The 26481-nt window shown below is 41.3% G+C and overlaps 9 non-coding genes across 9 annotated transcripts; 7 read left to right on the top strand and 2 right to left on the bottom strand.

Annotated features, from left to right (window-relative positions):
• Window positions 1–3683: 3683 nt before the first annotated feature.
• Window positions 3684–3756, top strand: TRNAF-GAA (transfer RNA phenylalanine (anticodon GAA)). The gene has a single exon. It is a non-coding gene; the product is annotated as a tRNA-Phe (tRNA).
• A 2376-nt stretch (window positions 3757–6132) lies between these two features.
• TRNAA-AGC (transfer RNA alanine (anticodon AGC)) lies at window positions 6133–6204 on the top strand. The gene has a single exon. It is a non-coding gene; the product is annotated as a tRNA-Ala (tRNA).
• A 2892-nt stretch (window positions 6205–9096) lies between these two features.
• On the bottom strand, window positions 9097–9178 carry TRNAL-AAG (transfer RNA leucine (anticodon AAG)). The gene has a single exon. It is a non-coding gene; the product is annotated as a tRNA-Leu (tRNA).
• Window positions 9179–12865: 3687 nt separating this feature from the next.
• On the top strand, window positions 12866–12939 carry TRNAF-GAA (transfer RNA phenylalanine (anticodon GAA)). The gene has a single exon. It is a non-coding gene; the product is annotated as a tRNA-Phe (tRNA).
• A 585-nt stretch (window positions 12940–13524) lies between these two features.
• On the top strand, window positions 13525–13631 carry LOC133060036 (U6 spliceosomal RNA). Its single transcript, XR_009693703.1, has one exon. It is a non-coding gene; the product is annotated as a U6 spliceosomal RNA (small nuclear RNA).
• Window positions 13632–17609: 3978 nt separating this feature from the next.
• On the top strand, window positions 17610–17683 carry TRNAT-AGU (transfer RNA threonine (anticodon AGU)). The gene has a single exon. It is a non-coding gene; the product is annotated as a tRNA-Thr (tRNA).
• A 728-nt stretch (window positions 17684–18411) lies between these two features.
• Window positions 18412–18484, bottom strand: TRNAF-GAA (transfer RNA phenylalanine (anticodon GAA)). The gene has a single exon. It is a non-coding gene; the product is annotated as a tRNA-Phe (tRNA).
• Window positions 18485–19176: 692 nt separating this feature from the next.
• On the top strand, window positions 19177–19248 carry TRNAA-UGC (transfer RNA alanine (anticodon UGC)). The gene has a single exon. It is a non-coding gene; the product is annotated as a tRNA-Ala (tRNA).
• Window positions 19249–23350: 4102 nt separating this feature from the next.
• On the top strand, window positions 23351–23422 carry TRNAA-CGC (transfer RNA alanine (anticodon CGC)). The gene has a single exon. It is a non-coding gene; the product is annotated as a tRNA-Ala (tRNA).
• Window positions 23423–26481: the final 3059 nt, after the last annotated feature.

The following is a 26481-nucleotide window of genomic DNA, read 5'->3' as shown; positions in this document are numbered from 1 at the left end:
CATTTCTTTCTCATTTGCCCCTCACATTCCAAATCTAGTGTGCTAAAAATCTGTTGCTGCCTCAGATACAAAAGTCCAAAGCCACCGGCGGACCCTGCTTCTACGCTCAACATTGCTCTCACTGCAGTCACACAGGAATCCAGACGTGGCTTTCCAGTTGCTCTTTATAAAGCTATCAATTCCTGCAGCGCGTGCGTGCATGCTCAGTCGCTCAGTCGTGTCCGACTCCTTTGCGACCCCATAAACTGTATCTCGCCAGGCTCCTCTGTCCATGGGATTTCCCAGGCAAGAATACTGGAGTGGGTTGCCAAAACTCCAGGGAATTTCCGGCAGTACTGCACCGCAAACAAAAATTCAGCTACACAAGGGCCCTCCAAAGTACTCAACCGGCTTATCCAGCGAGGAAAAGAGAGACTGGTATCTCTCAAACTACGATAACTGGAAGAAAACAAACCGGATTCTCGGAGGACAAACGTTTTCACCTTACTTCGCTTAGTATAAGGAAGACTCCTCTTACCGCGAACCTGTCGGCTTGCAGAAGAGACAAAGACTTCGGATACATCCACATTTTCCCTTATCCGAATATCAGTGGTGTATAAAGCTTATTCCCAAACTTTTTTCTTGTGTCCTCGTTTTCGTGCTCCGGGTTGGCTGCTGCTTCTTTCCCCGCAGCTGTCTTCCCCTCCCCACTCTCCCGCCAGGATGCTCTAGCCTCCCCAGCCCCTCTCTCCTCTCCGTTCCCCCTCAACCCTCCAGTTCTCTGACATTAGTCTAGGAACAGCTGAACCTTGCTGATTTTCATTTAGAGAAGTTTTAAAATTACATGATTTCCTGCGCTCTTCCACTTATGACAGGGTTTCCTTAAAACAAACTAAAGAAAAACACAAAAAAATATACGTGTTTGGGTTGACAATGATGCACATTTGAATAAAGGCAGGAAACATCAACTTAATTGTGCCCCAGGGACAGATAGATTTTGAGGACCTACCCAGGTGTGGGGAGGTCTTATAAAGAACTTTTCTTTTTGGCTTCCTTCATGTTCACCTTCTTGTGGAAAAACATTCTGTCTGAAACAGGCACAATATTGACAGGAGCATCTTTTCTAATCCTCTTTCCTGTCTTCTGTCCTTAGGGGTCTCAGAGCCAGATTTGCAGTGTCCTGGACAGAATGCTGCTTCTGCATTTCCAGACAAAGATGCTAGGTGCAGTGATTTAGTTATGACTGACTTGGCTCTTCATTTCATATCCATATGAGTTACACTCACTCTTAACCTCCCCACATGGACCTAAATTTCCTGAGTAGTTCTCATGGCACTGGCCTTTGTATTCCCCTCCACTATCTTTTATATTTTTCTAAGAGCATGGCAGACAGAAAAGAAATGGAAGACTCAACAGAATATTTCATCCTGATGTACGCTTGGTGGTAGACAGGAACTGCCACTCAGAAAGTCAGCTAGCAGAAGTCCTTGGAGGGTCCCCTACTTATGAAAGATCTCTTTTGTATTCAGACACTTCAATTCAGAAAGCAAAGTCTCTTCTCTTGAGGGTTTCAGAAACAGCAGGGTAGCTTAAATCTTGAAAAAGCCCCCAGTTAGTCACTCAGTCATGTCCAACTCTTTGCAACCCTATGGACTATAGCCCACCAGGCTCTGTCCGTGGAATTCTCCAGGCAAGAATACTGGAGTGGGTAGCCATCCCCTTCTCCAAGGACTCTCCTCCCAGGGCTCTTCCCTGACCCAGGGGTAGTGGCAACATGACATATGGAATATCCTAGACACCTCCTACAGGGGATGTAGCTCAGTGATAGAGCACAGCGTTTAGCGTGGACAATGCCCTGGGTTCAACCCCAGCACCTCCAGGGCTTTAATCTCAGCCCTGAACTAAGGCTTATGACTTATTATGATTTAGCAGGGTAGGCCAAAGATTTCACTTTATATGACTGATGAATTTTCAAAAATGGCAATGATTGATTCCACTGATACCTCTTTGTTTGATGACCTATGACTTTCAAAAATTTACAAGTATCTGAATAAAGGCAGGAAATGTCTATTTATTTGTAGGTCACTTATTGTGACCTACTTTTCCCACAAGTTTTAAAACTTGTTCAAATAAACCTTTATTTATTAGCTGCAACCAGTTCTAAAATATTGTAGCAGACTTCACTCCATGTTGTAATGAATTGTTCGTTCAACTTCTCACAAAATAGTCTCACCTGAAGTTTTTTCCAGGAAGACTACTCACACAGACTATTTCTTGTCACTTCAAACTGGCACTGACTCCTTGAATAAACAACTGAATAATATTGGTAACTCCTGTTGACTCATCAGGAGTCAAAGGAAACAATGCCAAATCTTTTGTCTTATTTTAAAAATCAACTATTGATGTTACTTCACAGATGTAGAGAACAAACTAGTGGTTACCAGGGGGAGGGAAGGGCAATAGTAAGGTTGGGGAGTGGGAGGTACAAATTTGAGTGTAAGACAGGTTCCAGGGGAACGAAGCTCATGTCTCAGGAAGTAAGGAACTTGACCGCAATGTAGGAGACCACGCTTCCATTGCGGGGTTAAGAAGATCCCTTGGAGGAAAATGTGGTAATTCCCTTCATTATTTTTTGCCTGGAGAATTCCATAAACAGAGGAGCCTGGTGAGCCACAGTCTACGGGATCGAAAAGAGTTGGACACGACTGAGTGACTAACACTTTCACTTTGTAATAACTTTAAATGCAAAGTAACCTTTTAAATTGTGTAAAATTTTTTTAAATGAAAAATTTAACTATTGATTTTTTTGTGAAGAAAGTCTGTGGTAATGAGATATGCCATTTTAAATTTTCTAAATTTTGTGACAGTTGCTTTCTTGTCAGTTGAGAATTATTGTGATGAGTGTGTAGTCCAATTTGTTTGTAAGTCCAACAAACTTAGCCTAGGTACTCAATTAATCCAATCGCTATATAGTACCATACTGTTATAGGCTTACAATATTTTTCACACAAAGAACACATAAAAACAGAAAATTAAAACATTTTTAATCTTATAGTACAGTATTGTAGTACAGTACAACAGCGGGCATACAGGGGGTGGCATCAAGTGAACAGGCAAGAAGAGTTATTGCCTGGAGGAGGGAGAAGAGGTGGGATACGGTAGAGTGGAAGGATCATCAGCAATAGGAGGTGGAGGGTAAGCCGCAATAGCACTCATGTCTGACATTGATGAAACGCATATTGGCATCTTTGAAAGTTTGCATATAGGGGACTTACTGTACATATATATTTTTCCAAACTTATAGAGTTATTGGATTCCATTTTTGAGCATTTTTGGAGACTTTCAAAGAAGGAGGATCAAGAAGAGAAAAATAAGAAACCCCCCACCCTCCAAAAAAAATACTGCCTTTATGTTCTTTTAGTTTCTGAACTGGGTCTGGGTCAACTGACAGGATGTGGAGAAGCCGAAAGACTTTCCAGTGAATTGCTATTACCTTTCTTCTGCCTCCCTGCTCCACCTACCATCCCATATCAGAGGGAACTTGATCCAAGCAGCACATATGGAAGAAAGATTCCAGTTCTTTCTGGGCCAGCAAGTATATTGGACAACTAGACCATCAGGCTTAAGGATTTTGAAATCTGAAAAAGAAGCTGAAAACAGTCTAATTATTAAAAAACAGAAGTCAAAGACTATTATCTTATGTGGCCGAAATAGCTCAGTTGGGAGAGCGTTAGACTGAAGATCTAAAGGTCCCTGGTTCAATCCCGGGTTTCGGCAAGCTATGCTTTTTAGTTAATACAGTGTATTCTGTTAGCATGTTAAATATGTGCCACATTTCAGTCATAGAGAAGCTCATAACTGAAGCCCACTTTTAGATTTTCAACTTTTTTTTTTTTACCAAGGTAATAAAGGTATCTTATGACCTTTTTAAGTTTACATAGTACTCCAACATATTGATACCCTGTGAGCAGTAAGCACTACTGATTTAAAAAAAAGTAATAAAATATTACGCAATAATGACGCTGAAAAACTTGGGCAATGGTCACTGAATCACTGTGATGTATAGAGTGAACAGCAGCAGTGGGAAGAGCAAAGGGTGCCACTTCTCATCTCTGTTGCAGCCACTCTCTGTTGTAGCTCGAAAGCAGCCATAGAAGATGTGTAAATGAAGTGCCTGTGTTTGAATAAAACTTTATATATGGACACTGACATTTGAACTTCATATAAACTTCATGTGTCAACTAATACTAGTTTTCTCTTTATTTATTTAAACTTTTAATTTCCCCAAACCATTCTTAGCTCTCTGGCAATAGTTAACCAACCACTAAGGAGAGGATCTCACTGTAAATACTCACAACTTTAAGAGCAGGCAAGGTTTCAGTAGGCTTTTGCCAGTTAGAAATAAGTGGAGAATAAATTCAAACAGAAGGACCTCAGCCCCTAGGGATTTGAACTTTGTTTCCCCAGTTTAAAAATTCTGGAAGCTTACCTAGTGAGCTATCGTAATCTATACGTTTAGCTACTGGACATACATTTAACTAATTCATTTGATAGATATTATCTTAGTTGCAAAGCTTCTTTGCATTCTTTTATGGCAGGGAAAATCCCATTTGAAAGAGATACTATAATAAATACCCAGCTCTCAGGAATGCTTTGTTTTTCTTTCTCACTGTCTTCCATTCCTTTAGGCATCTCAAAACCAGAGCTGTCATGTCCCCTACAAAATGTCACAGCAGGGTTTGCAGACCATATTGCTGGACTTGAGGTATTTTATTTCATGGTGAGTATTGTGAGTTCATTGCTTTCTTGCTTCCCCATTTCCCCAGAGAATTGGAAACTGCTCAACATTAATTATGTAGGACTACTTCTTTCCCTATAAGTGATAATGACATTTGCAAAGAGGAATAAATCCAAACTAATCTCCAGTTGCCTTTTGACTTCAGGATTCCCATCTCAGAAGAAAAGATGTGGAGCAGGTGCTCTAAAGGAAATCTACCTGGCTTTGAAACTTGCCCTGCTACTTGTTGGCTGTGAACTGTTGGTAGTTAGTTACTTCACCTCTTGGGGAGTCTATTTATCAAGGAGGTGATATAATCATGTAATGTAACCTATTGTTATTACCATAATATTATCCACTTCTTGTCCCCAGCTATATTTTAAAAGCATCATTTTTTTTATTTTGAAAGCTTGGGAAAAAAAAAACCCCCAAACAACAAATATATCATATTGACCATGGTCAGAACTCAACCTAGAGTTCTGTGAGCAGGATTTCAACTTGCTCTTGGAAAACCTACCAAGTTTCAATGTCTCAAAAGTCAAACCTTCCTACACCTGGTGGTAAGTAAATGATGCTCATTATCTAGCACTCACTGGGAAATGGCATCTTGATTCAGTTCAAGTAAACTTGTTCCTAGATTTGAGACAAGTTTGAAAGCAATTTATTAAATGGCATAAAACAAAAAAAAAGTGGAAATACCCACTCCTTAGGTTTGGGGATCCTTTTATGCTGGCCACCTCTTCACTCACATGCAGTAATTCCAGTCAATCATCTTGTCCAGGAATGAGTCGTTCAAATTTCTGATTTATCCATGATTTGTAAAACAAATCTTACTGACATTTCCCAGTTTACAGATTTCTTCCCTAGGTACTTTGTTACTGAAAGTGAAAGTTACTCAGTCTGTCTGACTCTTTGCGACTCCATGGACTGTAGCCTGCCAGGCTCCTCTGTTCATGGAATTCTCCAGGCAATTCTACTGGGGACATTGTTCCCTTCCCCAGAGGATCTTCCCAACCCAGGGATCAAACCCAGGTTTCCCCCCATTGCAGGGAGATTCCTAACCATCTGAGCCACCAAGGAAGTAAATTTATAGTCTACAAAACAATATTTAGTGTCTTCTTTAATGTTGTAAGGAAACTTACTTAATTCAACTACATCCCTAGAGTAGAACAGAAGAAATCACTGCAAGTCAGTAGATGTTACTCTGATATCTAGCTCTTCATACTCTTGTAGAGCCAAGAGCTCCATGTGAGGAGGGCAAAAACGTGGACAGGATTCTCCAGAACAGAGCTAGGTTGTCCGGGCTAGGGTTCTTGAAAACCAATGCAGATAGCTATTGCCATTAAATTATTTTCCACAAAAAGGTTGTAATTGTGGGGGGTGTAGCTCAGTGGTAGAGCGCGTGCTTAGCATGCACGAGGCCCCGGGTTCAATCCCCGGCACCTCCAACTGGAACTTCTTGTGTGGGATTTCTTTGGCGCTAGCCAAAATGGCCCTGTCACTCATAGCTCAGGTGTTTCTGTTCAAATGTATCTGTCCACCTTTTATTTTTTAATTGGAGAATGTTGCTTTACAAAGTTGTGTGGGTTTCTGCTATACAACGAGGGGAATCAGTCATAATTATATATATTTCCCCTCCCTCTTGATCCTCCCTCTCCCCCTCCCCCTACTCTCCTCAGGTAATCACAGCACCAGGCTGGGCTCCCTGTGTTAGCAATAGCCCCATTATCCATTTTACACATGATAGTACGTATTGGTCAATGCTACTTTCTCAGTTCATCCCATCCTCTCCTTGTCCCACTGTGTCCACAAGTCCTCTCTCTACATCTGCTTCTCCATTCCTTCCCTGCAAATAGGTTCATCAGTACCATTTTTCTAGATTCCATAATATGTTAATATTTGACATCTGTTTTTCTGTTTCAGATTTGTCTACCTTTTAAAACCACCCACTGTCGTCACTGAGAAATCACTCCTACGTTGACTAAGGTCTTTACACAAAAATTAACTACTGGGGAAAAGTAGAGTTCAGAGAGCAGGAAAATCACTTAGACTATGCCCCCACCTCATCTTTCATCAAACTAGCTTCAGGAATCAGTTCAATGGAGTTTTCCCTGGATTTGGAGAAAGTTTAAAATTAAGAGGCTGGAAAATCTGAAGTGAACTTGCCCTAGTACTTTGGAGAACACAGTTCCTCCTCTGGCATGAAGAACACAGGATTCTCCAGCGGTGAGATGAAGGACAGATTGGCTGCATAATTTCCTGGACACAAGGCCCTCTGAAATGCACTGATCACAGACATATAAGGCTGGCCATGATGACAGGTTTGGAGCGAATGCCCCAGTCAAAGAGGCAAGCTCTTGTGTACTTGCCCTCTTCTAAGAGACTCGGAATGGATGTTCACCAGGGTCAAGTTTGAGCTGAGAAGGCAGGAGATGCTCACTCACCACGCAGACTTGCTAAACTGTCCTGTCCTGTTTGGATCCCAAAAGGAAAGATGTAAAAAGAGTACAGGAAAACTTCTTCCTCCTGCTTGTTTTGGATTCTTATGCTGGGTATGCTTGAGAGAGCATTACCTTTTGAAAATGTTGCTAATGGAGATACACAGCTAGAGTCCTAAGCACTTATGGAAACATCAAAGAACACAGATTTAAGACACTAGTGTCCAGAGATTTAGGACAGTTGCTTCAAACTTGTGGGACAATTCTACCTTTTCCTACAAGTAGTTTAACTTTGTGGTCCTATTAATGATTTTGATAAATCAACATGGATTTGATCATACAATCCAGTTTATGAAGTAAAATAGCTTTTGTGTCTCACTTAAATCGGGGTTGGGGGGGTAAGTGTTGTAGAGGGAGACTTGAGTGCAAAGTAAGAGATTTGAGAGAAAGAGAAAGGTTATTCTTGGTCACAAAAGAGGTGAGTGGTCTGATTTGTGTTAAAATTAATGTGTTTTTTTTGTTTTTTTTTTTTTTTTTGCAAACAATTGGCTACTTCCAAGAAACCACACTGTCACATAAAGTGATTGGCCACTGTAAAAGTTTTATTTCAGGAGTCTGGGAACCTTGCATCTCTCCTGCCTAAAAATTTGGACATTGACCAGACGCACAAAATTGCCAATTGTTTTCTGAATTAACTTAGGGGGCACAATCACCCAAGGTAAATATTTTCGTGCAAGAAGCACCCTATCAAGCTATTCCATGCCATTGTGAAGTCACCTTCACCAGGAAAGACACTCCTTCCACTTTCTCAAAGAGACTTGAGACCCACTCTGTCTGCCTATCCCTTGTATCTGGTGATTCAGCCAAACATGTTCTAGGATCGTGTCCTTGAAACCAGTATAATTGAATTGTATTAAAGACTATTCCTTCCAGCAGAGGCATAGTTGCTGCTTACAGATCCTGTCTGAAGCGTCCTCACTCTGATATGCAAACCTTACTAATAAAACTTTCTCTGGCACTGTATTTTCCCCTGATCTTGTCACCACTCCGCCATTGTCATTTCCTTCCCTTTGACTGAAGAATTTAGCCTCTGGCTCAGGGTGCTCCACTTCAAAAGCCCTCATTATTATCAATGATTTCAGCATTTTAACTGTTGCTCTGTTTTGAATACATGTGCACATAATCATGAGAGTGCCATAAAAATTCACTGGTTTCCCAGATTTTAAGTAAGTGCCATTTTATAAAAATCCCCTGGATCACTAATGTTATTTTGACAAATATTAAATATCTACTCCTATTGACCTTTTACTGTTCATACTGTTCATGGGCTTCTCAAGGCAAGAATACTGAAGTGGTCTGCCATTTCCTTCTCCAGTGAACCACATTTTGTCAGAACTCTCCACCATTACCTATCCCCGTCTTGGGTGGCCCTACAGGGCATGGCTCATAGTTTCATTGAGTTAGAGGAGACTGTGGTCCATGTGATCAGATTGGTTAGTTTGCTGTGATGGTGTTTTTCAGCCTGTCTGCCCTCTGATGGCTAAGAGGCTTATGGAAGCTTCCTGATGCGAGGAGGCGGACTGAGGGGGAAACTGGGTCTGATGGGCGGGGCCAAGCTCAGTAAATCTTCAATTCAATTTTCTGTTGATGGGTGGGGCTGTGTTCTCTCCGTTATTTGTGTGTGTGTGTGAGTTAGTCGTTCAGTCTTGCCCTACTCTCTGCCACCCTACGGACTGTGGCCCGCCAGGATTCTTTGTCTATGGGATTCTCCAGGCAAGATTACTGGAGTGGATTGCCATTCCCTTCTCCAGAGGAACTTCCTAACCCAGGGATCCAACCCTGGTCTCCTTCATCGCAGGCAGGTTCTTCAGCGTTTGAGCTACAGGGAAGTCCTAAAAATACTGGCAGCGGTGGGATTCGAACCCACGCCCCCGAAGAGACTGGAGCCTTAATCCAGCGCCTTAGACCGCTCGGCCACGCTACCACTTCATACCCTATTTTTTTTATCTGGAGTCAAACTATGGTGGAGGTAATGAAGATAATGGCGACCTCCTTCAAAAGGTCCCATTCACGCACTGTTACACCCAGTGCCCCTAACCCTGCAGCAGACCTAACAGAAGCAGAAGATATTAAGAAGAGGTGGCAAGAATACACAGAAGAACTATACAAAAAAGATCTTCATGACCCAGATAATCACGATGGTGTGATCACTCACCTAGAGCCAGACATCCTGGAATGTGAAGTCAAGTGGGCCTTAGAAAGCATCACTACGAACAAAGCTAGTGGAGGTGATGGAATTCTAGTTCAGTTATTTCATCTCCTAAAAGATGATGCTGTGAAAGTGCTGCACTCAATATGCCAGCAAATTTGGAAAACTCAGCAGTGGCCACAGGACTGGAAAAGATCAGTTTTCATTCCAATCCCAAAGAAAGGCAAGGCCAAAGAATGCTCAAACTACCGCACAATTGCACTCATCTCACACACTAGCAAAAGGAAAGGAAAGTTAGTCACACAGTTGTGTCTGACTCTGTGATCCCATGGACTGTAGCCCGGCAAGTCCTCTGTCCATGGAATTCTCCAGGCAAGAATACTGGAGTGGGTTGCTATTAGCTTCTTCAGGGCATCTTCCTGACCCAGGGATCAAACATGGGTCTCCTGCATTGGAGGCAGAGTCTTTACCAACTAAGCTGCACACTAGCAAAGTAATTCTCAAAATTCTCCAAGCCAGGCTTCAAGAGTAGGTGGGCCATGAACTTCCAGATGGTTAAGCTGGATTTAGAAAAGGCAGAGGAACCAGAGATCAAATTGCTAACATCTGTTGGATCATCAAAAAAGCAAGAGAGTTCCAGAAAAACATCTACTTCTGCTTTATTGACTATGCCAAAGCCTTTGACTGTGTGGATCACAATAAACTGTGGAAAATTCTGAAAGAGGTGCGAATACCAGACCACTTGACCTACCTCCTGAGAAAACTGTATGCAGGTCAGGAAGCAACAGTTAGAACTGGACCTGGGACAACAGACTGGTTCCAAATCAGGAAAGAAGTATATCAAGGCTTTATATTGTCACCCTGCTTATTTAACTTATATGCAGAGCACATCATAAGAAACCCCAGCCTGGAGGAAGCACACACTGGAATCAAGATTGCCGGGAGAAATATCAATAACCTCAGATATGCAGATGACACCACCCTTATGGCAGAAAGTGAAGAACTAAAGAGCCTCTTGTTAAAAGTGAAAGAGAAGAGTGAAAAAGTTGGCTTAAAACTCAGCATTCAGAAGACTAAGATCATGGCATCTGGTCTCAACACTTCATGGCAAATAGATGGGGAAACAATGGAAACAGTGACAGACTTTATTTTGGGGGGCTCCAAAATCACTGCAGATGGTGACTGCAGCCATGAAATTAAAAGACGCTTACTCCTTGGAAGAAAAGTTATGACCAATCTAGACAATATATTAAAAAGCATTATTTTGCCAACAAAGGTCCATCTGGTCAAAGCTATGGTTTTTCCAGTAGCCATGGATAGAGTGAGAGTTGGACTATAAAGAAAAGTGAACACCCGAAGAATTAATCATTTTGAACTGTGGCTTGGAGAAGACTCTTGAGAGTCCCCTGGACTGCAAGGAGATCCAACCAGTCCATCCTAAAGGAAATCAGTCCTGAATATTCATTGGAAGAACTGATGCTAAAGCTGAAACTCCAATATTTTGGCCACCTGATGTGAAGAGCGGACTCATTTGAAAAGACCCTGATGCTGGAAAAGATTGAAGGCGGGAGGAGAAAGGGAAGACAGAGGATGAGATGGTTGGATGGCATCACTGACTCGATGGACACGGGTTTGGGTGGACTCCGGGAGTTGGTGATGGACAGGGAGGCCGGAGTGCTGCAGTCCATGGACTCACAAAGAGTTGGACACAACTGAGTGACTGAACTGAACTGATTGACTTTTAATTCAATCTTCCTTCCAAACTCTTTTTGTTTTGAATTTATTTCATTTTACAATGTTAACGCTATTTATGTTTTAAGCATGTTGGTAGTTTAGTCACTTTGCAGTGGCTTCAATCTGATCCGTTTTGGTGTATGGAAGTCCATGTTACTGAGCTACACATGACTTCTATTCTGTCACTGTGGCCATTCTTTTCATAATTCCACTGAAAAAGACAGTGATGATGGCTAAGGAGAAGCTAAGCTTCCAGACATCAACAGAATTGGTTATCTTGTCTAACTGTCTATTAAGATCCCCTTCTTAGGAGGTTTCTATTGGAGAGCATTTACATGGAAAATAATTATCCTTAGACTCTGCACATTTAGTAAAATCTATCCATCTGTCTGAGGAGCCTGGAGGGCTCCTGGGGTAGCAAAGAATTGGAACATGACTGAGCAATTGAGCACATCCATCTGTCTCTTTCCCAAACCTCTCTGTCCTCACTTTTCAGCAATTTTCCTTCCAAGCACCAGTCAGCCACTCAAACTATTAGTCACCTGTCATGAATTAGTGTGGATCCCTATGCTACAGCTATCCTTCCAAATAAAATAAACAGTTGCGTGCCCTGCATGAAGTCAGGCCCACTGGGAGGACTGACTTCACCATTGGCCTCCAAAATTCAGAGGCCCACTAGGCTTACCTCTCTCACAAGTTTTAAAACCTTTTTCTGCTCCCTTCATAATTTCACCACTATCAGTTATGACATATCACAGTAGATTGTAATGAATTGTTTGTTCAAATTCTCACAAAAAAGTCTCACCTGGAGTTTTTCCACATAGACTGTTCACGCAGATTATGTCTTCAGTCACTTAAAAATGACATTGCCTCCTTGAATAAACAGCTGAATAATGTCAGTAACATCTGTAGACTGACTCATCAAGAGACAATGAAAATGGCACATCATTTGCCTTCTTTTTAAAATGAACTCTTGATTTTGCTTCCACTGTCCTCAATTCTCAATCAACTATTTTTACCCAAAGATTAGTGGTCTTAAGTTTGTTTTCTCTAGGCATATTTCTTTTAGATAGTATAAGTAAACACTTTAATTTCTTTGCCATGGTAAATGGGCTTCCTTGCAAGATTTACAAAGGAGCCAATCAGAGACTGACTTGATTGCAACCTCATCTTCATTAAAAAAACATTCTTGTGTGTGTGAAGAAATACTGTTGCAATGAGATGTGTCATTTCAAATTTTCTAATTTTTGTGACAGTTGCTGTCCTGTCAGTTGGAGTTTCATGACTAGTGTTTAGTAGTCTGGTAATGCTCTTGTATACTGTATTCTTTTAGCAAATTTATAGCATCACTGGATAACATTTCTCATCATTTTTGGAGATTATGTAACAGTATGGATCAAAAAGAAGGGAAAAATAAGGGATTCTCCAAAATATTGCCTATAGGTTCCATTACTTCTGAACAGTGTCTACAGAATGTAGAGGAACAGAGAGGCTTTCCACTGAATCCCTCCCTAATACCTCCTTTAAGATCTCCATTTGTACTTATCCGTCCCTGCTGCCAGGAATTGTATCCAACTGGCATACATGGAAAACAGTATATTCCAAGTCTTTCTGGGTGGGCAAATATATTGGCCAACCATGCTTTAGGAACTTGAACCCTTCCAAAAACCAAAGTTGACAATCTAAACATTGAAAAAGAAAGGTCAGAGACCCTTTCTTTTTCAGGTGGCTGAAATAGCTCAGCTGGGAGAGAGTTAGACTGAAGATCTTAAAGGTCCCTGGTTCAACCCCAGGTTTTGGCAAGCTCAGTATTTTAGTGAATACCGAGGATGATTTGTCTTCCTGTGAAAAAGGAGTAGATGCTCACTGGGATGATGCTCATGATACCCTAATTCCTTCAGTATGTTAAAATCCAGAACACCATGCAGTATCATGGTTCCCAGTGTCATGGGAAGCCTGGCGTGCTGCAATACATGGGGTCATGAAAGAGTCGGATATGACAGACTGAACAAGTATCATGGTTCAGCCAAAGGAGCTCACTGTTGAGGTCAGCTTTTATTATTTTTAAGTGATGTGTAACCACTGCTAATTTTTTGTAAATAATAAAATATTATGTGTGTGACACTGAAAAACTTGAGGAATCATCACTGAGTGACTGCAATGTGTAGTGGGCACAGCAGCAGTGGGAAGGGAAAAGGTGCCATGTACCATCTCTATTACAACTACTCTACAGTTTATCCTAAAAACAACCATAGATGATGTGTAAATGAATGAGGTTGTTGTGTTTGAATAAAACTTTATATATGAACACCTAAATTTGAATTTCATATAAGGTTCATGTTTCACAAAATACCATTGTATTTTTTGACCTTTTAAAATAAAAAATGTTGCTCTTTCAGCAGCACACATACTAAAACTGGAAAAATATAGAGAAAGTGAGCATGACCCATTGCACAAGGATGACATACAAATTTGGGAAATGTTCCAAAACCATTCTTAGCTCATAGGCAATACTTTACCAACCACTAGGGTAAAAGGAAGGGTAAAGGATCCTATTGCAAATACTCAGAACTTTAAAAGCAGACAAGATTTCAGTTGCTTTCTACCAGTTAAAAATAACTGGAGTCAAAAAAAAAAACAAAAAATAACTGGAGTCATATCCTGACACCACCAATAACTGAAGAATAAGCGCAAACACTCCAATACTGAACCCCTAAGGATTTGAACACTGTTTCCTTAACTAAAACTTTAAAAGCTTAACTAATTAACCACCCAAACATAGACCTAGCTACTGGATATATAATCAATTAATTCATTTGGTAGATTTTGTCCTAGTTGCAAATCTCTTCTGCATTCTCTTCATTGCTGAGAAAACTCCATTTGGAAAAAAAAACAAATACAAAAAAAAAACCCAAAAACCCAAAACTCTATAATAGCTAGCTCTCAGGAATATTTTGTTTTTTTCCTCCTTTCTTTCTGTCTTCTGTGTCTTTAAGAACCAGAGCTGTAGCATCTGCTTGGAAAAGTCACTGCAAGGTTTGCAGACATAGTGCTGGGCTGGAGGTATATCCTTTCATCATAATTATTGTGAATCTATCCTTTGTGTCTAATTTCCCCACAAGCAGTTAAATTCTCAAGGACATGCACTACTCTTTCTCACATGCTTCTGCATTATGTTTTTTCATTTTATTTGTAGTCTGTGTAGGCAGAGGGGAATAAAATGGAAGGAGGGAGCATTTGAAGACTCAAGGGTATGTTCCATAACGGGCTTCTCTGTGTTGGTGGATGCAAGTGCTACTCACACATCCCTTGGCATGCAGCCCTTAGAGCCCATCAGCTTTGGGAAGACTGGGTGTAACTATGTCCTTTCATTTGGGTTGCAGTGCGCCTTCTCATGATGTACCTGTAAGATCAGACTTAGAGTAGGAGATTTGGAAATAAAGGAGCTGCACAGACTAAACTCTATTCTGCCAACTATTCGGTCCTCGAAGTCATCCAGAAAAGGAAGGAAGGTAATTAGTCATGAAATTTTTCTTGGAAGCCACATGTCTGGGTGGATGTAATTGAGTTGTGGAGAGATCACAGAGCATGGAAGATGTCTGAGGTTTCAGGCTCCCCCCCGCCCCAAGTCTGAGGGCATCCCCAGTGGCTCAGTACTACTGCTAATACAGGAGATACAGGAGATGTGGGTTTGATCCCTGGATCGGGAAGATCCCCTGGAGTAGGAAATGACAACCCACTCTAGTATTCTTGTCTGGAAAATCTCATCAACAGAGAAGACTGGTGGGCTACAGTCTATGGTGTTGCAAAGAGTCAGTCATAACTGAGCACGAAGACCATGCCTCTCTCTTTTTTTCTCTCTTTTTTCTTACTTTTGATCTTGCATTTCTTTACTCATCTTTTCCTGCTCACATTCAAGGGAGACTATCTAATTTAGTTAGTTGCTTTAAGCACTCAAGCATTTCTACTCCAAGGGCTTTGGAATTCATGACCAAACCTGATTGTGTCAGAACAAGGAAAGCTGGGTGGAATGAGACAACAAAGGAAGACACTGTTCATCCAGGGCAGTAATCATAACAAACCCACATTCACAAACCAGTTATTGATTCATTTGCAAAAACAATTGAAAGAAGAGTGGAAAGAAAAAAAAAGTGAGACCATGCACAATTTTCTACCCCAATTTTCTCAACTGTCTTTCTCAAGAAACAGGTTGCAGACTGAGGAGCAGAAAGCCTGCCCACTAATTTTCTTCCACTCTCTCCTTATCTTCCAAGCTCTACTGAGGGCAACTCAGTACAGTCACCAGACATTGAAGTCTATAGATCTGAGTTTTACCTGCATGAGTAGACACTGCACAATAAATCCACTTCTTACAAGGATGCTGTTGCTATCCAAACCTCAATTTATTAAAACGAGTATTCAAATAAGTGAATGTAGAGTTTTCTAATGTGACTGAAATACATAGATTCTGAGATCCAACTAAGTACTCGGGTCTGTTGCTAGAGTTTGGCGATGATCAAATTTAGTCAGTAACTCTTTCCTAATTCATGTGTAGAAGCCTTCTGACCACAGACACTATCCTCCATCTTTGAAGTGACTTGTCTAGAGGACTGAAATAGAGAGGATGGGAATTCCACGCTCTCAAATCTTTGTCAGCATATATACATATATTAAGGAAACCTTGCCTGGTACACCTCAAAAAATCACACAGAAAACACTAGAGAAGTCAGCAGCTAAAGGCAAAAGGCTTTGCAGAGCGGGAGAATGGCTATCATCAACTGCATAGACAAAAGTGATCCCATCTCAGAGACTTCAGCTGTTTAATTTTATTCTTTGTAATTTCTGTGTCATCTTTCCCGTTACTGCATTCTTGGAAGGAAAGGAATTGGATGGATTTGTTCTCACTGCCAACCCTACTCTGCCGTCTCATATTTGCTCTTAAAATTTTCCCTCCCTCAAAGGATAATGAAGAATAGGTGCAGATATGAAGTTTTGTTCTGATACTATTTGGAACAAAACTCACAAGATGAAGCCTGTAGCAAGAACTGAGAACAAACTCAGAATGTGATAGAGCATGTTCTACAGCCAGAACTTCTGATTCAGCCTATGTGGACTCCACTCCAGGACGCCCAGTGGAGTTGAGCTCATTCATTCATGTCAAGGCAAGAAACTGTTGCAAACTACACTTTCTGTTACAAAATTCTAAGACAACAAATCAGTTAACTTTAAAAAAAAAAAAAAAGACAATTCTTTGGCCAGATAAAGAAGATGCCAACAGAATGAATTATAATACCAGACTGACAAGGAGATCAAACCAGTCAATCCTAAAGAAAATCAGTCCTGAATATTCATTGGAGGGACTGATGCTGAAGTTAAAGCTCCAATACTTTGGCCACCTGATGTGAAGAACTGACTCACTGGAAAAGACCCTGATACTGGGAAAGATTGAAGGCAGGAGGAGAAGGGGACAACAGAGGATGAGATGGTTGGATGGCCTCACTGACTCGTTGGACATGAGTTTGAGCAAGCTGGGGGAATTGGTGATGGACAGGGAAGCCTGGCCTGCTACAGTCCATGGGGCCGCAAAGAGTCAGACACGATTGAGCGCTGAACTGAACTGTGCAAGTTATCATCATTCTCCCCACACCCCCACCCCACCCCCGTTCAAAATTTTGTAATTCTCTCTCTCTTTTAACTGTCTCAATAAGCCAAGCCTGGTTATTGTAAATGTGATATACTGTGGTAAATTCCCCAGCCTCTGTTGCCTACCTTTCTTCAAGACTCCAGGAGTCTTCTGCCCTACCTCCCCCTTTCCTAACCTACCTCTTCCAGATGAAACTTGTCACCAGATTGCCTTACTTGCACTCACTCTACCTTCTAGATCAGTGGCGGTTCTTTAACCTAGCTGGCCATCAATATATTCTGAAGAAGATTTTAAATTACAAAGATTCCTGCCTTATTTTTACTTCACTCAGGAGTTGCATGGTGGGTCCAAGAATCTTTACTTTCATCAAGTTCTCAAGTCATTTTCCAGGTCTTGGTACTACTGACCTTGGTCTATAGCATTTCTGTAATTTTCCTCTCAACCTTGGAAGGTTGCTTATGGTTGACTTTGCTATTATTATAACATTAATGTTAATATATTTAAATTTTATCTATTAATAATATACTAAGCATATATCAAGTAATATTGATATATTTTCATATATGTTTTCCAGAGAAAGTTAGGGACCTTGAACAGGTAAGAAAGGTCGGAATGAAACTTCAAAGTAAAACAGAAGATAAAATGACTTAGGATTACGTTAAAAATTAAAAAAAAAAATCTTAAACTCCTATCTCCCCCTCTCCCTTCTTCCCCTCCGTCTTCTTAAAAACAGACGAATATATCGTACTCACCTCAGACCCTGTTCTGAAATACATTAACACGTAAGCATTCTCTGACAGAAGAAAACCAAATAGGGGTTACAGCGTGGGCTCCGTGGCTTAGTTGGTTAAAGCGCCTGTCTAGTAAACAGGAGATCCTGGGTTCGAATCCCAGCGGGGCCTTCCTGGTTGTGACCTGGACCTTTCTCCAGGTATACCTTTTGCTCTTAAAATTCGGTTTTGGCAGGTTTTTCCCCTATACCTTCAATCTCATTCCACCCTCCAACTTTGGACATAATAGGTAGTTTCCAAAGGTCTTGGAAACAAAATGGAACTGATTTTGGTACATCAGTACATGGTACATCCGCAAGATCCCGGACTATATTAAGAAAGCAAAGCGCAGGACGATGATTTTAGTACACCGCCTATTTTCTTGATGTTTCCTTTTGGATATACAAACCACATCTTGCCTCGGGATTTTTCTTGCAATGTTATCTCAGGCATTCCAAGCCTAATTTCATGTAAAAAGTTAGGGCCGGGTACATATGTATGGGACAAAAGCAAAATGAAAATGTAAGTTCCCTTACTCAAAAAACAGGGGAAAGGTATCAGCTAAGATAGTAAAACATAAATTTAGCTTTATTTTTTCTTCACTCTCTCGACCTTTTATGGTATTTTAAAATTTGCTACTTGACGTCGCTATAATTAAGCACAATTAGCATCATAAATTATAAGCATGAACTTTACTACCCATCTTGCACACCAAAACCCACAGAACATTGCAATCGTTGTGCACCTGGCCACTCTTACTGCGGGTATTTCCCTTGCTTAAGTTCATTGGACGTCAAGTACGAGATCGGGAGGTGTTAGAATGGCTTCGTCCTCTCGGATATAAACTAAAACACTCAGGCTGCCGAAACCCGGGATCGAACCAGGGACCTTTAGATCTTCAGTCTAACGCTCTCCCAACTGAGCTATTTCGGCTCCTCGAAGATAAGTTTTCCAAACATCTATTTTTTCAAAATTGAGACTTTTTTTCTACCCATTTTTAGAAGGTTTCAGGTTTCGCAAGTGTTGTTAATGGTCCACAATATTTACCCACCCAAAAAGTTTGGACGGTCTTATGTGTATGGCACTTGCATTCAATTCCTGGCGATGTGGGATGGTTGGAGAAGGTGAGAGACAGGAAAGTCATAGGGATTCGTTGGGAATTTTTCTGCTCATCTGACACGGCTCAGAATATTACAGGAAAATATATTTTTTAAAATTTCTCAGAGTTCCTTATTTTTTTCTTCTTTTTGTTCATTCTTGCATAATCTTCAAAGATGCTGAGAAAGGGATTAATTTTTGTTGATGTGGGATCAGTTTTCTGTTTACTGGTGATGACTTTTAGTGAGCCGGTTGCTGTCTTTTACACTATCCCATCTACTCTGCCATAGTCTTTTGGCCTAGGTCTGACCCGGCTGAGAAGAAACTAAGAGCAGGAATGGTAACAGTTTGGATTCAGAATTTACTATTCTTGGGCAAAAACCATTCATCAAAAAACAAAAAACTGATTTAAAAATTGTAGAAGGCGCCAAGTTAGCAGAATAGATTTTCTAACAAAATAGCCTTGCCAAAGAATACAGAAAATGGGTTTATTTCTAATATATGGAAATAAGAAAAAACTGCAACAGGGGGATGTAGCTCAGTGGTAGAGCGCATGCTTTGCATGTATGAGGTCCCGGGTTCAATCCCCGGCATCTCCACTTTTTACCCCCCTGCTCTTTAATGTACATTATATATGTTCCTTCAGTCCTGCGGACTCTGCTCTCCTACTTTTCCACCTTTCCTTACTTTGCCCCACCTCCCTCACATGGAAAGTAAATATTGTTGCTAGAAAAGCAGAAGGAAGAAACAAGAGAAGAAAACAACAAAAAGAATAGTTTTATTCCACATCCAGGAATGTCACCAATTTAACCAGCTTTTTCACCTGGACTGTCTTAACAATGTCACCCCACTCCAGTACTCTTGCCTGGAAAATCCCATGGACGGAGGAGCCTGGTAGGCTGCAGTCCATGGGGTCGCGAAGAGTCGGACATGACTGAGACTTCACTTTCACTTTTCACTTTTATGCATTGGAGAAGGAAATGGCAACCCACTCCAGTACTCTTGCCTGGAGAATCCCAGGGATGGGGTCGCACAGAGTCGGACACGACTGAAGTGACTTAGCAGCAGTAGCAGTATCTTAACAATACCACTTAAGAGAAGGAAGATCCAAAGTAAGATGGGGGAAGCAGAGCAGAAAGAAACCCATGTGCAATTTAGTTAGCCTGAATAATCCTAAGGATAGTAGTCATGAAAAACATGACGGTGCTGTGAGCAGGATTCCAACCATTCCTGGAAAAATCAGTTTGTGCTGCAAACCAAATGCTTTAGATAGACAATTATTCCTGAACTTTTATCATATACCTGGAAGAGAACACATGAATTCCAACAAGGGCTTCTGTTTCTCCAGTAAGAGCCTGGAAAAAGACAAAGAAAGCTCCACCATTGACCCACTTTGATTTTGGAAACAAAGTGATGTTCCTCCTCTGCCGTTAGAGAACACCTGATTTTAAAATAAATTCAAGTAACGGAGAGGTCTTGGCTTCTACAAAGTCAACCATCTCTCTGTTTCCTTCCCATCCTTCCCACTGAATTCTCCAAGAGTTGAGAAACAGATGCTCAGTAGCAGGTGTGTGTTGTGGGGGCAGAAGACATTCCCTTTCAATAAACCAGAGCCCACGAACAGTATTTCTGCTCAATGTTGTCCTCTGGGGACTGGTGGAATTGATGCTGTTTTCTTTTACAGATGGCTTAAGAGATATGCAGTTTCTGCAGAGATAATCACTTTACCTGGAAGCTGATGGTAGAAAATGGGACTTTTATTGGTCTTCTTCTAAGGAAATTTTAGGGCAGCAATAAACAGTTTAAACCAAAAAAAGAATGAGATCAACCTAGATGCAATCTCATGTATTAACAATAACCTCCTTATCTATTAGAACTTTTTTCAGCCATGTCATGATGGTTCAAACCTGTAGCCCCTGCAGTGGAAGCAGTCTTAACTGCTGTACTGCTAGGGAAATTCCATTACCTCCATGTCTTAATGTGTAGCTTTAAGTTCTCACTCTACCTGCTTTGGGGGCCCATCTACTCCTAGCCACATAGATGTCCAAACCTGAGGTTCAGAGATGTCCACAGAATTCCAGCTTCAGGTTATATATATAATATGTGGAGGTTGACATCCTCAAGAGGCTATCTTGTCGGCATTTACAATATGTTATATATAAACCCCAACTCAACTTTATTTCCCCTTTATTGTCCCACCTTATGTTCCTTATGCAAAAATAAATCAACAAACCAATAATAACCACAAACAGAATTCCCACCACTTTCTCTATTTTTACTAGCTTTGTGAAACACATCCATATCTGCATACACCAATCTACTTGCAAGTCTTCCTAAGTGTTGGACTTCAAAAAGAGCCCTAATTCTGTATTAGTCTATCAGCATCCACCAAGTTTCTCCCTTGCCTCTCATCATTCAATTCACTGTTTTATTTATCTAGCTGGTCCTTGAAAGAACCTCAAAAGTTGCCTTCTTATCTCAGTTAGGACAGAGCAAAACATCGCTGAATTGTATACATTTATGCTTTCTCATTCTATTGCAGCCCTGGGTTTGCCCCCTCAATACCCTGCTTCTCAGAATCCAGTCAAAGACAACAGCAGGATGTGAGAAGTGGAGCAACACCCTAACATGCTCTGAAGACATTCCTGGAAGAAAGCCAAGTTCCATCTGGCTTCTGCATAAAAGTTGGAAACAGTGTAAGGAAAAAAGAAAAATGACTCCTCAATAAGAATCAGGAATCATCAGTTATAGAAGATTTACTGAAGTATAGGGTCTATGTAGTATGTAGCTTACTAATAGAACATAAGGTAAACATTTAGGGGAGTCCAGGGAATCTTGGACTCCATTATTGCTTTTCCCTTTCCTCATCAATACTGTATTTCAAGAATACGTCCACCTTTCCCCATTTAAAAAATTTCTTTTTATCATTTCCCCCCCTTGCTCACATCCAAAGTAAATCCATTACCCAAAAGATTGCCTTTAAGCTGATTTCTTTCAACTCTATGACTCTGACATCTATCAACCTAACTGCATCAGCACAAGTAAGGTAAGAGGAAATAAGAGAGTAAGCCCATGCCCTCTTTTGTTATATATCACAGTTTACCAAGGAACGGAAAGAAAAAGAAAGATACAAAGGAAAGGGAAAGAGGCTCATAGTCAATTTTTGCTAACAGTTTCCTTTGTATTCTCAGCTGTGTCTCTGTCAACTGAAAGACTGAAGGCTGAGAAAAAGAAAACCTACCCACTGATTTTTCTCTCCTCCCACTTCTCTCTCACATGGATTGTTGCTCGTAGTTGAAATTACCAAAGGCGGCAGGATATCAACCCCCAACTTTCTCACAGTGAGAGAAAAAGGCAACAATATCTGTCAAGGAATGTCGTGTTTTCAGACTTTAAGTAGAGAAAATTATTAGTAATGACAGTAGAGATTTGGTCAACATAGCTCAGTTTGGAAGAGCTTTACAGGTTTGGACTAAAATCGGGAATCTTTTCCCATGATTTGAAAAGCCCATAGTTTGTGTCAAAACAAATTCTCCTTCCTGTAACATGTCTCCCTGATACAAATGCTTCTGAATTCACTTGCTCAAGAAAAGGGCTTAGAAGGCTAAAACAAGAAAAATCAGAATCGAGTGCTTCCATCGTCCCTGCCTTCACCAATAAATACTTTGTCCAGTATTTTCAAGCGATTAAATGAAAAGCTTCTTGTGTTACTTCCGTCAAAATCATATGAAACATCACGATAAAGATGTACAGTATAAGGCTTGGGACTTGTTATGGAAGCGATTACTCTGCTCTTTCCTGCACATCACTTCCATCTGCTTTGCTTTCCAATTCGAGGAGCGCCTCGAATTGTTGTGTTCTGAAGATTTCTAGGGTTCTTTTTTAGAAGTATCTATATCTGTGGTAGGTTTTCGCATTATGATAATAAGTTCTCTCAGGGAAACCAGTTTGACAGTTTGCTAGGTTCTCCAATCTTGTTTCACCACCCTGCGTTTGCCCTTTCTTCCCCCAGACTAGAAAAATGTCAGTGCTTTTTGCTGTTGTTATTGTTTTTGGCCGCCCTAGGATATCTTAACTCCCCCACCAGGGCTAAACCCCACGCCTTCGGCAGCGAAAGCACGGAGTCCCAACTACTGGACCTCCGGGGAATTCCCTTGTCAGTTTTGTTGTTGTTGTTTTTAATTGATAGAACCTTAAAGCTTCCCCCCGCCCAAGTCCTTTGAGAACAGCGCTCAAGAGGTGCGGGACCCCTGGCTTAGAATCAGACCTGAAGACAATCTCAGAACACGTGGTAGTGCGTAAGGGAACAACGCCAGTCCGCTGGGAAAAGGATGTTGGCCGAGCATCCCACCCTACCTGGTGTGGGATTCAGTTCGGCTGCCTCTGTAAAACACTTCATCTGAGCCGGTACTGCTGAAGATTTGTGTTGGAAATTTGTGACTTTCTGGTGAAAGAAAGCAGTTGTCACTGGTTTCCTCTCAGTGAACCTTGGAGCAGGCTAACAGGAGTGGGGAAGTCCTAGAATCTAGAAACTCCGTCAATCGGACTATAACTTTACTGAAGCCACTAGGTAATATCCAGTTTAATAAGTTCACAAGCGGTGGAATTAAATCCAATGGATTTTTTCCACCAGAAAATAAATCCAATCGCAAAAGAAAAGTAATATTTTATAAATGATCCCCAAAGAGCTCCTTCGTAGTAGGGGGTGTAGCTCAGTGGTAGAGCGCGTGCTTCGCATGTACGAGGCCCCGGGTTCAAACCCCGGCTCCTCCATCTGTGTTTTTCCCTCATCTACCCCTTTCACTTTTGTTATACATGCTGTCACATTTCCTTTGCCCCTATTTTTTTTTTTTTTTTAATGTAGTCCAATGGATTCTCTTTAATATTACACCATTTCTACTCCAAGGACGTTGGTGCCATCCAACGCGGGCTTTCACAGAAGGAAAAAAGAAGGAAGAGAAGAAAAATAGGAACCACACTCATCGGTATTTCCTCTGACAGAAGCACCAAGTCTGCAGTCGAATTAACTGACCCACTCATTTTGGGCCCCATTTGAAAGGATCCCTAAGTAGCAGGATGGGGAAAGGAAGGAAATAAGAACAAATAAGCAGTTCCTCGAAGTTTCCTTAGTTTTTTTGAGCACTGGCTGGTCTAAGAGGGGAGGAACAGAAAAGCTTCCCTCTGGTTTCCTTATGCCTTTCTTTCCCCAGCTCCCACCGCCACGCCCACACCTGCCACTCCTGCCTGGGCTGCAGAGAATCTGAGATAGGGTGCAAGGCAACAGACCCCTAGTATTTCTTGGTGAGTAAGTGGAAGTTGGCTCAAGGTGAGGTGGCACTTAGCAAAACCTTTCCCACACAAACGTTTAAAACATGATTTGAAAGAACTAGCTCACGCTCATTTTATTCCATATTAAATCGACTTCCACAGGAAATTTACACAAAATGTGTACTAGAAGACACTCACTAACTCCCCACCACCCCCTCAACCAAAACGCCTATCTAAAGGAGAATCTCAGAAACCCTGTGAACAGCAGCCTTAGATTCCTTACCTTCTCCATTTCCTCACTGAACTTCACTTTTCTGTTCTTGTTATTGAATGAATTAACAACACCTCATGTAACACCATACTGACGTCCCAGAAGATGTGGCCAAAGGTGTCTGGGTGAAAAAAGAATAGATATATAAGTCGCTTGTGTTTAAAAAAACAAGCAAACAGAAACCACTTATTTAGAAATCAGCACAAACTCCTGAATATCATTGCTCTCTGCTTTGTTTTCTGTGCAAGTTGAGTGTCAGGTGAATGTACAGAAATTGTTCCATTTTTCTTTACCAAAGACTTTGCAAGATAACTTTTGTATTAGAAGAGGATGTTCTAAAACATGAAGTCAAAATTTTTAAAATAGTGTCTAATTTCCCTCATTTGGAGAAACTAAAAGCTGACTCCTAGTTCATTCAAGATCACAGGAAAGCAGAGGTCCGTCAGAAGCTCAGCTTCCTCTGGATTCAAACCCTGGACAGATGCTCAAACCAACCAAGCCACAAAGCCCCTTCCCACCAGGGCCATCTCTGGGCTGTCTCCACTCAAGTATGTTGCAATGCTGCTGTCTAAACTATTTCAGGGCAAAGATTCAATGAATGAGTTTTCTTTCTCTTTTTTTTTTTCTCTTCTTTTTTTTTCATTCTCTAGACTCCTGACATGAGCGAGTAGACAAAGGAGTGAAAAATAGCTTATGCCACCTTTTTCCATTTTGCCAACCATGGATTCTCAGGGTATTTTTCCTTTTGCTCTTCATTATCCCCACTCTATTTGGCACACAGCCCTTCTACTCAGCGAATCTCTCAGGCAACTGTCAAAAGCCATGAGACATCAGAAGTTCCCATAAAGAACACTCTGGCCCCTGTAACCCCTGAAAGAATCCATCTTTGGGATACATGTTTCTAGGAGAAGGGAGTATCTGAACCCTAGTACTGTGAAGCCTCAGCCATGACATGCATGCCCATGTTAACTCAAGTGTCCTCAGGCTGGAACTCTGAAGGTGTTGCTCCTTCTCTTGGTAACCTCCTCCAGATGGCAGATTTCCCACACCATCACATCAAGGGGCTTGCACCTCCAATGCTTCTGGCTATGAACCCCAAGTGGAAATGCTAGAAGAAAGGTACAAAAGAGCAGAACCTAAAAAGTTTCCTTGGGAGTTTAGATCCAGATGGAAAGAGAAAATGGTTTCCAAATGAAAAACATTAAGTATATGTTGCTGCCGACAGTCCCTCTAACAAAGTCTGGAGCCCAGCAAGATTGGGTCAGTGGCTTTGTCTTGGGGACTTTGCAGTTCTGTTTCTGAGATCCACAAATATGCGTAAGAGGGTATTAATATTTAGGAGGCTGAGCAAGAATGGCTAAGAGAATTAACTTCTATAACAACTTTCCCACCCCCACCCAATGCTCTTGGAGAAATATTTGAACCTCAGTTATCACAGAGGTATACCGAAGAGATGCTTTCCTCCTGTTGCCAAAATCTGTGGTGACCAAATATGAGCTTTAGGGGTGATTCTAGATCATTGTGTCTTCTCTTTCGCTTTTTCTCACAAGGCAAAACCTGTATTTTTCTGAATACTGGAATGAATTATATATCAACTCTTTCATTCCTCCCTTGCTCCTCCCCTTCAAAAAAAAAGAAAAAAAAAGCCTGATTGAAGCTCAGTTGGCTCCAGAAAGTCCCTAATACAAGCCCTTTTTAAAAAGTTGTTTCTTGTCTGCTTTGGGTCTTAATTGCAGCATGCACATGGGACCTAGTTCCCTGACCAGGGATGGAACCTGCCCTCCGCCCCCTCGCCCCCTGCACTGGGAGTGCAGAGTCCTAGCCACTGGATCACCAGGGAAGTCCCCAAAGTGAAATGACTTGTAAAACTAACTTGGTGAATAATATAGGCAGCCTTAAGAGACCCACTAACACAGAGATAAACGGGTTTAGACTAGAATGCAATGGTTCCCGAACTTGGGGAACTGTGGGGTGACTTCATAAATATATGTATTCCCATCTCTACCTTATGGCCCCTGAACTCAAAGAATCATGGGATGGGGGTGGAGGTGTGGAATCTATGTAGTGGAAATGCCTCCCCAGATAATTTTGTTGCTCATCTAGGTTTGAGAACTGTTAACCCAGACAGTTAACAGTTTGAACTTCTGAACCGTGGTGTTAGAGAAGACTCTTGAGAGTTCCTTGGACTGCAAGGAGATCAAACCAGTCAATCCCAAAGGAAATCAACCCTGAGTATTCACTGCAGGGACTGATGCGGAAGCTGAAGCTCCAATACTTTGGCCATCTGATGCGA

Source organism: Dama dama, chromosome 7, assembly GCF_033118175.1.
Source record: "Dama dama isolate Ldn47 chromosome 7, ASM3311817v1, whole genome shotgun sequence".
Taxonomy (NCBI): Eukaryota; Metazoa; Chordata; class Mammalia; order Artiodactyla; family Cervidae; genus Dama; species Dama dama.
Note: the sequence above shows the minus strand (reverse complement) of the source record. Positions and strands in the feature narration are given on the sequence as shown.